Here is a 10,000-nt window from a genome sequence, read left to right on the forward strand (position 1 = left end):
AAGTTCCGGAGGTCATCTCCTGGAACTCTCAAGAACAAGGACCATCTTACTTGCAAACTCTGCTACTACGCAAACATAGGTTGCAATTAAAGAGAAATTGCCAGGCCATCACAGTGCCCCGAGGCCAATGCTCCGACTAAGTCAATTTTCTCTTGTAATCACCATGTCGCCATTCACAGAGAGATCTCCCCATTCACTTGCGAAGCGACGCACAATCCAAGTGATAGACGCGAGCTCGCCCTTGAAAGGCCAGGCCACTTTCCAAGACATCCCTCGATGACACATTGGAATGACAACCGCTGTCGAACCATTCCCAATGTTGTGCCGATCGAGTTGGCACAGAGGCGACCTTAGGGAGCTCCCGCGTATCGATCGGGAAGTGCTTTCGTACCCATCTCTCACAAAAACCAATGTTAGCTGAACAATTTTATAATCCAAGGCTTGTATCCATCGATATCGTCAGCACTGGGTCTATATTCAAAGGCCACAGAGAGGTTCCGATAAGAGAAGCTCCCCTGCTCGCTTGCACAAACATCCCCAAATGCTAGACGCAAGCTCCCGCACTTAGCATCGCTCTCCAGATCACTGCAATGACACATTGGAATGACAACCGCTGTCGAACAACTCCCGAATTTGTGCCGATGGAGTGAGAAACGAGAGCCAGATCGGGTCGACGAAAATGGCTAAGCCAGATCGGGTCGGCCAGCATGGCTCAGCCACCATTTTTCGCCGAGAGCTTTCGATATTAAAGCTCCCATGTAGCCGTGATAAGTACACCATGACAAATTGCTAGAGCGCCGAGCACCCATAGCAAATTGCCATTATACCAAGCAACGCCGGAGTGCTAGACAAGGGCTCACGTTTAGATCAAGTTTTAAAACCACCAAAAACACACGCCATGGATCGGCAACTGCTGCCTCACCTTTTCCAAAATTCAGTCATCGGAAAACATGATCTAAAGGATAGCCAAGGAAAAGCACTGAGATCGCTTCATGCCCCTTTCATTCATTCAACATCGGCATACACTGTTTGAAAACCCAACAATCCGATCCGCCTAGACACCAATGTTGAATGAATGAAAGGGGCACGGGAGAGGCTCGCGGCAACAACCTCTCCTATATAAGCTATTAGTGTGAGGCTCGCTCTGCATTAGAAATCTGCGACAGCGCGCACAACTCCCTTAAAAATCCAATTCAATGAAAAATGTGACCAAACAGCCATCCACGACATCGTTTTTGGAGCTCGCCCAGATCGGCTTGGCCAGAATGGCTCGCCCAGATCGGCTCGGCCAGCATGGATCGGCCAGATCGGCTCGGCCAGCATGGTGACTTGCTGACTCGGTGAGAGTACTTTGAACTGTCAAGAACAAAGGCCAATCTAACATGCAAACTCTGCTACTGCGCAAACATAGGTTGCAATTATAGGGAAATTGCAAGGCCGTCACAATGGCCCGAGGCCAATGCTCTGACTACTAAGTCAATTTTCTCTTGCAATCACGATGCCAACGTTCACAGAGAGATCTCCCCATTCACTTGTGACGACGCACAATTCAAGTGCTAGACGCGAGCTCGCCTTTGAAAGGCCGCGTTCCAAGACATCTCGATGACACATTGGAACGACAACTGCTGTCGAACCATTCCCAATGTTGTGCTGATCGAGTTGGCACAGAGGCGATCTTAGGGAACTCCCGCGTATCGATCGGGAAGTGCTTTCGTACCCATCTCTCACAAAAACCAATGTTAGCTGAACAATTTTATAATCCAAGGCTCATATCCATCGATATCGTCGGCACTGGGTCTATATTCAAAGGCCACGGAGAGGTTCCGATAAAAGAAGCTCCCCTGCTCGCTTGCACAAACATCCCCAAATGCTAGACGCAAGCTCCCACACTTAGCATCGCTCTCCAGATCACTGCAATGACACATTGGAATGACAACCGCTGTCAAACAACTCCCGAATTTGTGCCGATGGAGTGAGAAACGAAAGCCAGATCGGGTCGACAAAAACGGCTAAGACAGATCAGGTCAGGCAGCATGGCTCGGCCACCATTTTTTGCCGAGAGCTTTCAATATTAAAGCTCCCATGTAGCCGCGATAAGTACACCATGACAAATTGCTAGAGCACCGAGCACCCATAGCAAATTGCCATTATACCAAGCAACGCCGGAGTGCTAGACAAGGGCTCATGTTTAGATCAAGTTTTAAAACCACCAAAAACACAGGCCATGGACAAGGGCTCCTGCACTTAGCATCGCTCTCCAGATCACCGCAATGACACATTGGAACGACAACCGTTGTCGAACAACTCCCGAATTTGTGCCGATGGAGTGAGAAACGAGAGCCAGATCGGGTCGACGAAAATGGCTAAGCTAGATCGGGTCGGCTAGCATGGCTCGGCCACCATTTTTCGCCGAGAGCTTTCGATATTAAAGCTCCCATGTAGCCGCGATAAGTACACCATGAAAAATTGCTAGAGCGCCGAGCACCCATAGAAAATTGCCATTATACCAAGCAACGTCGGAGTGCTAGACAAGGGCTCATGTTTAGATCAAGTTTTAAAACCACCAAAAACACACGCCATGGATCGGCAACCGCTGCCTCACATTTTCCAAAATTGAGTCATCGAAAAACATGATCTAAAGGAGAGCCGAGGAAAAGCACTGAGATCGCTTCATGCCCCTTTCATTCATTCAACATCGGCATACACCGTTTGAAAACCCAACAATCCGATCCGCCTAGGCACCAATGTTGAATGAATGAAAGGGGCACGGGAGAGGCTCGCGGCAACAACCTCTCCTATATAAGCTATTAGTGCGAGGCTCGCTCTGCATTAGAAATCTGCGATAGCGTGGACAACTCCCTTAAAAATCCAATTCAATGAAAAATGTGACCAAACAGCCATCCACGACACCATTTTTGGAGCTCGCCCAGATCGGCTCGGCCAGAATGGCTTGCCCAGATCGGCTCGGCCAGCATGGCTCGCCCAGATCTGCTCGGCCAGCTTGGCTCGGCCAGCATGGCTCGCCCAGATCGGCTCGGCCAGATCGGGTCAGGCAGCATGGCGACTTGCTGACTCGGTGAGAGTACTTGGAACCGTCAAGAACAAAGGCCAATCTTACATGCAAACTCTGCTACTTCGCAAACATAGGTTGCAATTATAGAGAAATTGCAAGGCCGTCACAATGGCCCGAGGCCAATGCTCCGACTACTAAGTCAATTTTCTCTTGCAATCGCCATGTCGCCGTTCACAAAGAGATCTCCCCATTCACTTGTGACGACGCACAATCCAAGTGCTAGACGCGAGCTAGCCCTTGAAAGGCTGCATTCCAAGACATCCCGATGACACATTAGAACGACAACCGCTGTCAAACCATTCCCAATGTTGTGCCGATCGAGTTGGCACAGAGGCGACCAAACAGCCATCCACGACACCATTTTTGGAGCTCGGCCAGATTGGCTTGGCCAGAACGGCTAGCCCAGATCAGCTCGGCCAGCATGGCTCGGCCAGAACGGCTCGGCCAGCATGGCTCGGCAAGAATGGCTCGCCCAGATCAGCTTGGCCAGAATGGTTCGGCCAGCATGGCTCGGCCAGAACGGCTCGCCCAGATCAGCTCGGCCAGCATGGCTCGGCCAGAACGGCCCAGCCAGCATGGGTCGGCCAGAATGGGTCGCAAAGATCGGCTCGCCCAGAACGGGTCGTCCAGATTGGCTCGGCCAGAATGGCTCAGCCAGCATGGCTTGCCTAGAACGGCTCGGCCAGATCGGGTCGGCTAGAATGGCTCGCCCAGATCGGCTCGGCCAGCATGGCTCGGCCAGAACGGCTCGGCCAGATCGGGACGGTGACTTGATGAACGGACTTAAAGAGTCAGCTTGGTGGGGTGACTTGATGAAAGGACTTAAAGAGTCGACTTGGCGGGGTGACTCGATGAACAAACTTAGAGGGTCGACTTTGCGGGGTGACTTGATGAACGGACCTAAAGAGTTGACTTGGTGAGAGTACTCGGTGGGGTGACCTGATGAACAGACTTAGAGAGTCGACTTGGTGAGAGTCCTTGGTGGGCCGACCTGGTTGGGTGACTTTGTGAACTGACTTAAAGAGTCGACTTGGTGGGAGTACTTGGTGGGGTTTGACTTGATGAACGGACTTCAAGGGTCGACTTGGCGAGGTGACTTGATGAACGGTCCTAAAGAGTTGACTTGGTGAGAGTACTTGGTGTGGTGACTTGATGAAAAGACTTAAAGAGTCGAATTGGTGAGAGTACTTGGTGGGGTGACTTGATGAACGCACTTGAAGGGTCGACCTGGTCGGGTGACTTTATGAACGGACCTAAAGAGTTGACGTGGTGAGAGTGCTTGGTGGGGTGACTTGATGAACATAGTTAAAGAGTCGACTTGGTGAGAGTAGTTGGTCGGGTGACTTGATGAACGCACTCGAAGAATAAACTTTGTTAGAGTACCTGGTGGGGTGACTTGATGAACGGACTTAAAGATTTGACTTGGTGGGCCGACCTGGCGGGGTGACTTGATGAACGGACTTAGAGAGTCGACTTGGTGAGAGTACTTGGTGACTTGGTGGGCCGACCTGGCTGGGTGACTTGATGAACAAACTTAAAGAGTCGACTTGGCGAGAGTACTCGGTGGGATGACCTGGTCACGTGACTTGATGAACAGACTTAAAGATTCGACTTGGTGGGCCGACCTGGCGGGGTGACTTGATGAACGGACTTAGAGAGTCGACTTGGTGGGTTGAACTAGCGGGGTGACTTGGTGAGAGTACTTGGTGGGCTGACCTAGTAGGGTGACTTGATGAACGAACTTAGAGAGTCGACTTTGTGAGAGTACTTGGTGGGTCGAACTGGCGGGGTGACTTGATGAATGAACTTAAAGAGTTGACCTGGTGAGAGAACTTGGTGGGCTGAGCTGGCGGGGTGAATTGATGAACGAACCTAAAGAGTCAACTTTGTGAGAGTACTTGGTGGGCCGACCTGGCGGGGTGAGTTGATGACCGAACTTAAAGGGTCGACTTGGTGAGAGTACTTGGTGGGCCGACCTGGCGGGGTGACTTGATGAACGAACTTAAAGAGTCGACTTGGTGAGAGTACTCGGTGGGGTGACCTGATGAACAAACCTAAAGAGTCGACCTGGTGAGAGTACTTGGTGGGCCGACCTGGCGGGGTGACTTGGTGAGAAAACTTAAAGAGTCGACTTGGTGAGAGTAGTTGGTGGGCTGACCTGGCGGGGTGACTTGATGAACAAACTTAAAGAGTCGACCTGGTGGGCCGACTTGGCAGAGTGACTTCATGAACGAACTTAAAGAGTCCACTTGGTGGGCCGACCTGGCGGGGTGACTTGATGAACGAACTTAAAGAGTCGACTCGGTGAGAGTAATTTGTGGGCTGACCTGGCGGGGTGACTTGATGAATGAACTTAAAGAGTCGACTTGGTGGGGTGACTTGATGAACCCACTTGAAGGGTCGACTTGGTGGGGTGACTCTATGAACGGACCTAAAGAGTTGACTTGGTGAGAGTACTTGGTGGGGTGACTCGACGAAAGGACTTAAAGAGTCGACTTGGTAAGAGTACTTGGTGGCTCGACTTTATGAGCAGACTTAAAGAGTCCACTTGGTGAGAGTGGGCCTAACGGGGCGATGTGGTGAGTGGGCCTAACGGGGCGAGTTTGTGGGGCGACTTGGCGAGCGGTATTAGAGAGCCGACGTGGTGAGGGGACTCGGCGAGTTGGTTCGTTGAGATGACATGGTGAGCTGACTTGGCGAGTCAACCTGGCGAGCGAACTTAAAGAGTTGACTTGGCAACATACTCGAGTCGACTTGGTGAGGCGACCTGGCGAGCGGGCTCAAAGAATCAACATGGTGAGGCAACTCATTAAGTCAACATGGTGAGGGGACTCATGGTGAGGAGCTATCCTTGAGGCGACTTGGTGGGCCTACTTGATTAGTCGACTTGGTGAGCTGACCTGACGAGCTGACACGGTGAGCGAGCTTAAAGAGGCGACGACTTGGTGGGGTAACTCGGCAAGCCAACTTATCGAGGCAAGATGGTGAGTCAACTTGGTGAGCTGACTTGGTGAGCGCACTTAAAGAGTCAACTTCGTGAGGTGACTCGGCGAGTTAGCCCGCTGATGCAACTTGGGCGGGCCGACCTGGCGAACGAACTTAAAGAGGCGACTTGGGCGGGCTGACCTGGTGAGCGAACTTAAAGAGTTGACTTGGCAACGTACTTGAACAACCGACTTGGTGAGCTGACATGGTGAGTGGGCTTAGAGAAGCAACTCGGCGGGGCGACTTGATGAACGGACTTAAAGGGTCGACTTGGCAGGGTGACTCGATGAACGGACCTAAAGAGTTGACTTGGTGAGAGTACTTGGCGGGGTGAACTGATGAACAGACTTAAAGAGTCGACTTGGTGGGAGTACTTGGTGGGCCGACTTGATGAACGGACTTATAGAGTCGACTTGGTGAGAGTAGTTGTTCTGGTGACTTGATGAATGCACTTAGAGAGTCGACTTGGCGGGGTGACTTGATGAAAGGACTTAAAGAGTCAACTTGGCGGGGTGACTCGATGAACGAACTTAGAGGGTCGACTTTGCGGGGTGACTTGATGAACGGACCTAAAGAGTTGACTTGGTGAGAGTACTCGGTGGGGTGACCTGATGAACAGACTTAGAGAGTCGACTTGGTGAGAGTCCTTGGTGGACCGACCTGGTTGGGTGACTTCGTGAACTGACTTAAAGAGTCAACTTGGTGGGAGTACTTTGTGGGGTTTGACTTGATGAACGGACTTCAAGGGTCGACTTGGCGAGGTGACTTGATGAACGGTCCTAAAGAGTTGACTTGGTGAGAGTACTTTGTGTGGTGACTTGATGAAAAGACTTAAAGAGTCGAATTGGTGAGAGTACTTGGTGGGGTGACTTGATGAACACACTTGAAGGGTCGACCTGGTGGGGTGACTTTATGAACGGACCTAAAGAGTTGACGTGGTGAGAGTGCTTGGTGGGGTGACTTGATGAACATAGTTAAAGAGTCAACTTGGTGAGAGTAGTTGGTCGGGTGACTTGATGAACGCACTCGAAGAATCGACTTGGTTAGAGTACTTGGTGGGGTGACTTGATGAACGGACTTAAAGATTCAACTTGGTGGGCCGACCTGGCGGGGTGACTTGATGAACGGACTTAGAGAGTCAACTTGGTGAGAGTACTTGGTGACTTGGTGGGCCGACCTAGCCGGGTGACTTGATGAACAAACTTAAAGAGTCGACTTGGCGAGAGTACTCGGTGGGCTGACCTGGTCACGTGACTTGATGAACGGACTTAAAGATTCGACTTGGTGGGCCGACCTGGCGGGGTGACTTGATGAACAGACTTAGAGAGTCGACTTGGTGGGTCAAACTAGCGGGCTGACTTGGTGAGAGTACTTGGTGGGCTGACCTGGCAGGGTGACTTGATGAACGAACTTAGAGAGTCGACTTTGTGAGAGTACTTGGTGGGTCGAACTGGCGGGGTGACTTGATGAACGAACTTAAAGAGTCGACCTAGTGAGAGAACTTGGTGGGCTGAGCTGGCGGGGTGAATTGATGAACGAACCTAAAGAGTCGACTTTGTGAGAGTACGTGGTGGGCCGACCTGGTGGGGTGAGTTGATGACCGAACTTAAAGGGTCGACTTGGTGAGAGTACTTGGTGGGCCGACCTGGCGGGGCGACTTGATGAACGAACTTAAAGAGTCGACTTGGTGAGATTACTCGGTGGGGTGACCTGATGAACAAACCTAAAGAGTCAACCTGGTGAGAGTACTTGGTGGGCCAACCTGGCGGGGTGACTTGGTGAGCAAACTTAAAGAGTCGACTCGGTGAGAGTAGTTGGTGGGCTGACCTGGCAGGGTGACTTGATGAACAAACCTAAAGAGTCAACCTGGTGGGCCGACTTGGCAGAGTGACTTCATGAACGAACTTAAAGAGTCCACTTGGTGGGCCGACCTGGCGGGGTGACTTGATGAACGAACTTAAAGAGTCCACTCGGTGAGAGTAATTTGTGGGCTGACCTGGCGGGGTGACTTGATGAATGAACTTAAAGAGTCGACTTGGTGGGGTGACTTGATGAACCCACTTGAAGGGTCGACTTGGTGGGGTGACTCTATGAACGGACCTAAAGAGTTGACTTGGTGAGAGTACTTGGTGGGGTGACTCGACGAAAGGACTTAAAGAGTCAACTTGGTGAGAGTACTTGGTGGCTCGACTTTATGAGTAGACTTAAAGAGTCCACTTGGTGAGAGTGGGCCTAACGGGGCGATGTGGTGAGTGGGCCTAACGGGGTGAGTTGGTGGGGTGACTTGGCGAGCGGTATTAGAGAGCCGACGTGGTGAGGCGACTTGGCGAGTTGGTTCATTGAGATGACATGGTGAGCTGACTTGGTGAGTCGACCTGGCGAGCGAACTTAAAGAGTTGACTTGGCAATGTACTCGAGTCGACTTGGTGAGGCGACCTGGCGAGCAGGCTCAAAGAGTCAACATGGTGAGGTGACTCATTGAGTCAACATGGTGAGGCGAATCATGGTGAGGAGCTATCCTTGAGGCAACTTGGTGGGCCTACTTGATTAGTCGACTTGGTGAGCCGACCTGACGAGCTGACACGGTGAGCGGGCTTAAAGAGGCGACGACTTGGTGGGGTAACTCGGCAAGCCAACTTATCGAGGCGAGATGGTGAGTCGACTTGGTGAGCTGACTTGGTGAGCGCACTTAAAGAGTCAACTTCGTGAGGTGACTCGGCAAGTTAGCCAGCTGATGCGACTTGGGCGGGCCGACCTGGTGAACGAACTGAAAGAGGCGACTTGGGCGGGCTGACCTGGTGAGCGAACTTAAAGAGTTGACTTGGCAACGTACTTGAACAACCGACTTGGTGAGCTGACATGGTGAGTGGGCTTAGAGAAGCAACTCGGCGGGGCAACGAGCTGTGAGTGGACTTAAAGAGTCAATTCTTGATTTGGCAAAGACCACATGGTTAGATGACTTGGTGAGCCAACCTGGCTAGCAAAATTGGCAAGCAAACTTATAGAATCGACTTGCTGTCCCCAGCCAAGATCGCACGCCTGGGTCGACCCAACTTGGGTCACCCGACTAGGTCAACCCATCTCCGTCGCCCCAGCCTCAGGCGACCCGACTGGGTCGCCAGAGTGGGTCTACGAGGGGAAAAAAAAAAAAACAAAACAAAAAAAATCATGGGAGGCCCTGTACAGCGAAAAGCATTAAATTTTGGGCATTACAAAAAAAAAAAAAAAAACAAGTTACCCGCTTTTGGATCACGCACAAGTTTCAGTTCATGTATTGCCGAGCCGACTCGAGGCGTTACGCCTAGCTAGCCAGATTTGAGGTAGGGTAGCCAAAACAATCCGATTTGAGAATTTTCTTTATAAAAAGAGATCATGATAGGCCTCGTAAGGCAAAAAAGAATGAAATTTTGGGAGTTCAAAAAAAAATGTTACCCGGTTTTGGATCGCGCACAGGGCTCACCTCACGTAGCATCGAGGTGCCCTGGGTGACATGATTCGAGCGAAAAGTCGACGGTGGCATGAGCCGTGCAAAAACATTGGAGGCCATTAAGGCTCGAGGCGCTTCGAGTCGAGGTTGCCAAGGTGGGTCGGGTTGAAAACTTTGGGCGTTAACCAAAAAGAAAAAGTTAACCACTTTTGGATCATGTACACGGCTCGGGGCACTTAGAATCAAGTCGAGCACGGTGACATGAGTCGTGCGAAAAATTTGGAGACGACTCGAGTCGGGGCATCCGACTCTATTCGATTTCAAAACTTTGGGACTTGACAAAAAAAGAAAAAAAAAAAAGTTACCCGGTTTTGGATCACGTAAGTGACTCGGGCCACTCAGAATCAAGGCGAGTGCGATTACATGAGTCGAGCGAAAAAAAAATGGAGGCGGTTAAGGCTCGAGGCAATTCGAGTCGGGGTAGCTGAGTCGATTCGAAAACTTTGGCCGTTAGC

Source organism: Cupressus sempervirens, chromosome 2 (genome assembly GCF_028749045.1).
Source record: "Cupressus sempervirens isolate cs-2001-9-10 chromosome 2, ASM2874904v1, whole genome shotgun sequence".
In the NCBI taxonomy this organism is placed as follows: Eukaryota; Viridiplantae; Streptophyta; class Pinopsida; order Cupressales; family Cupressaceae; genus Cupressus; species Cupressus sempervirens.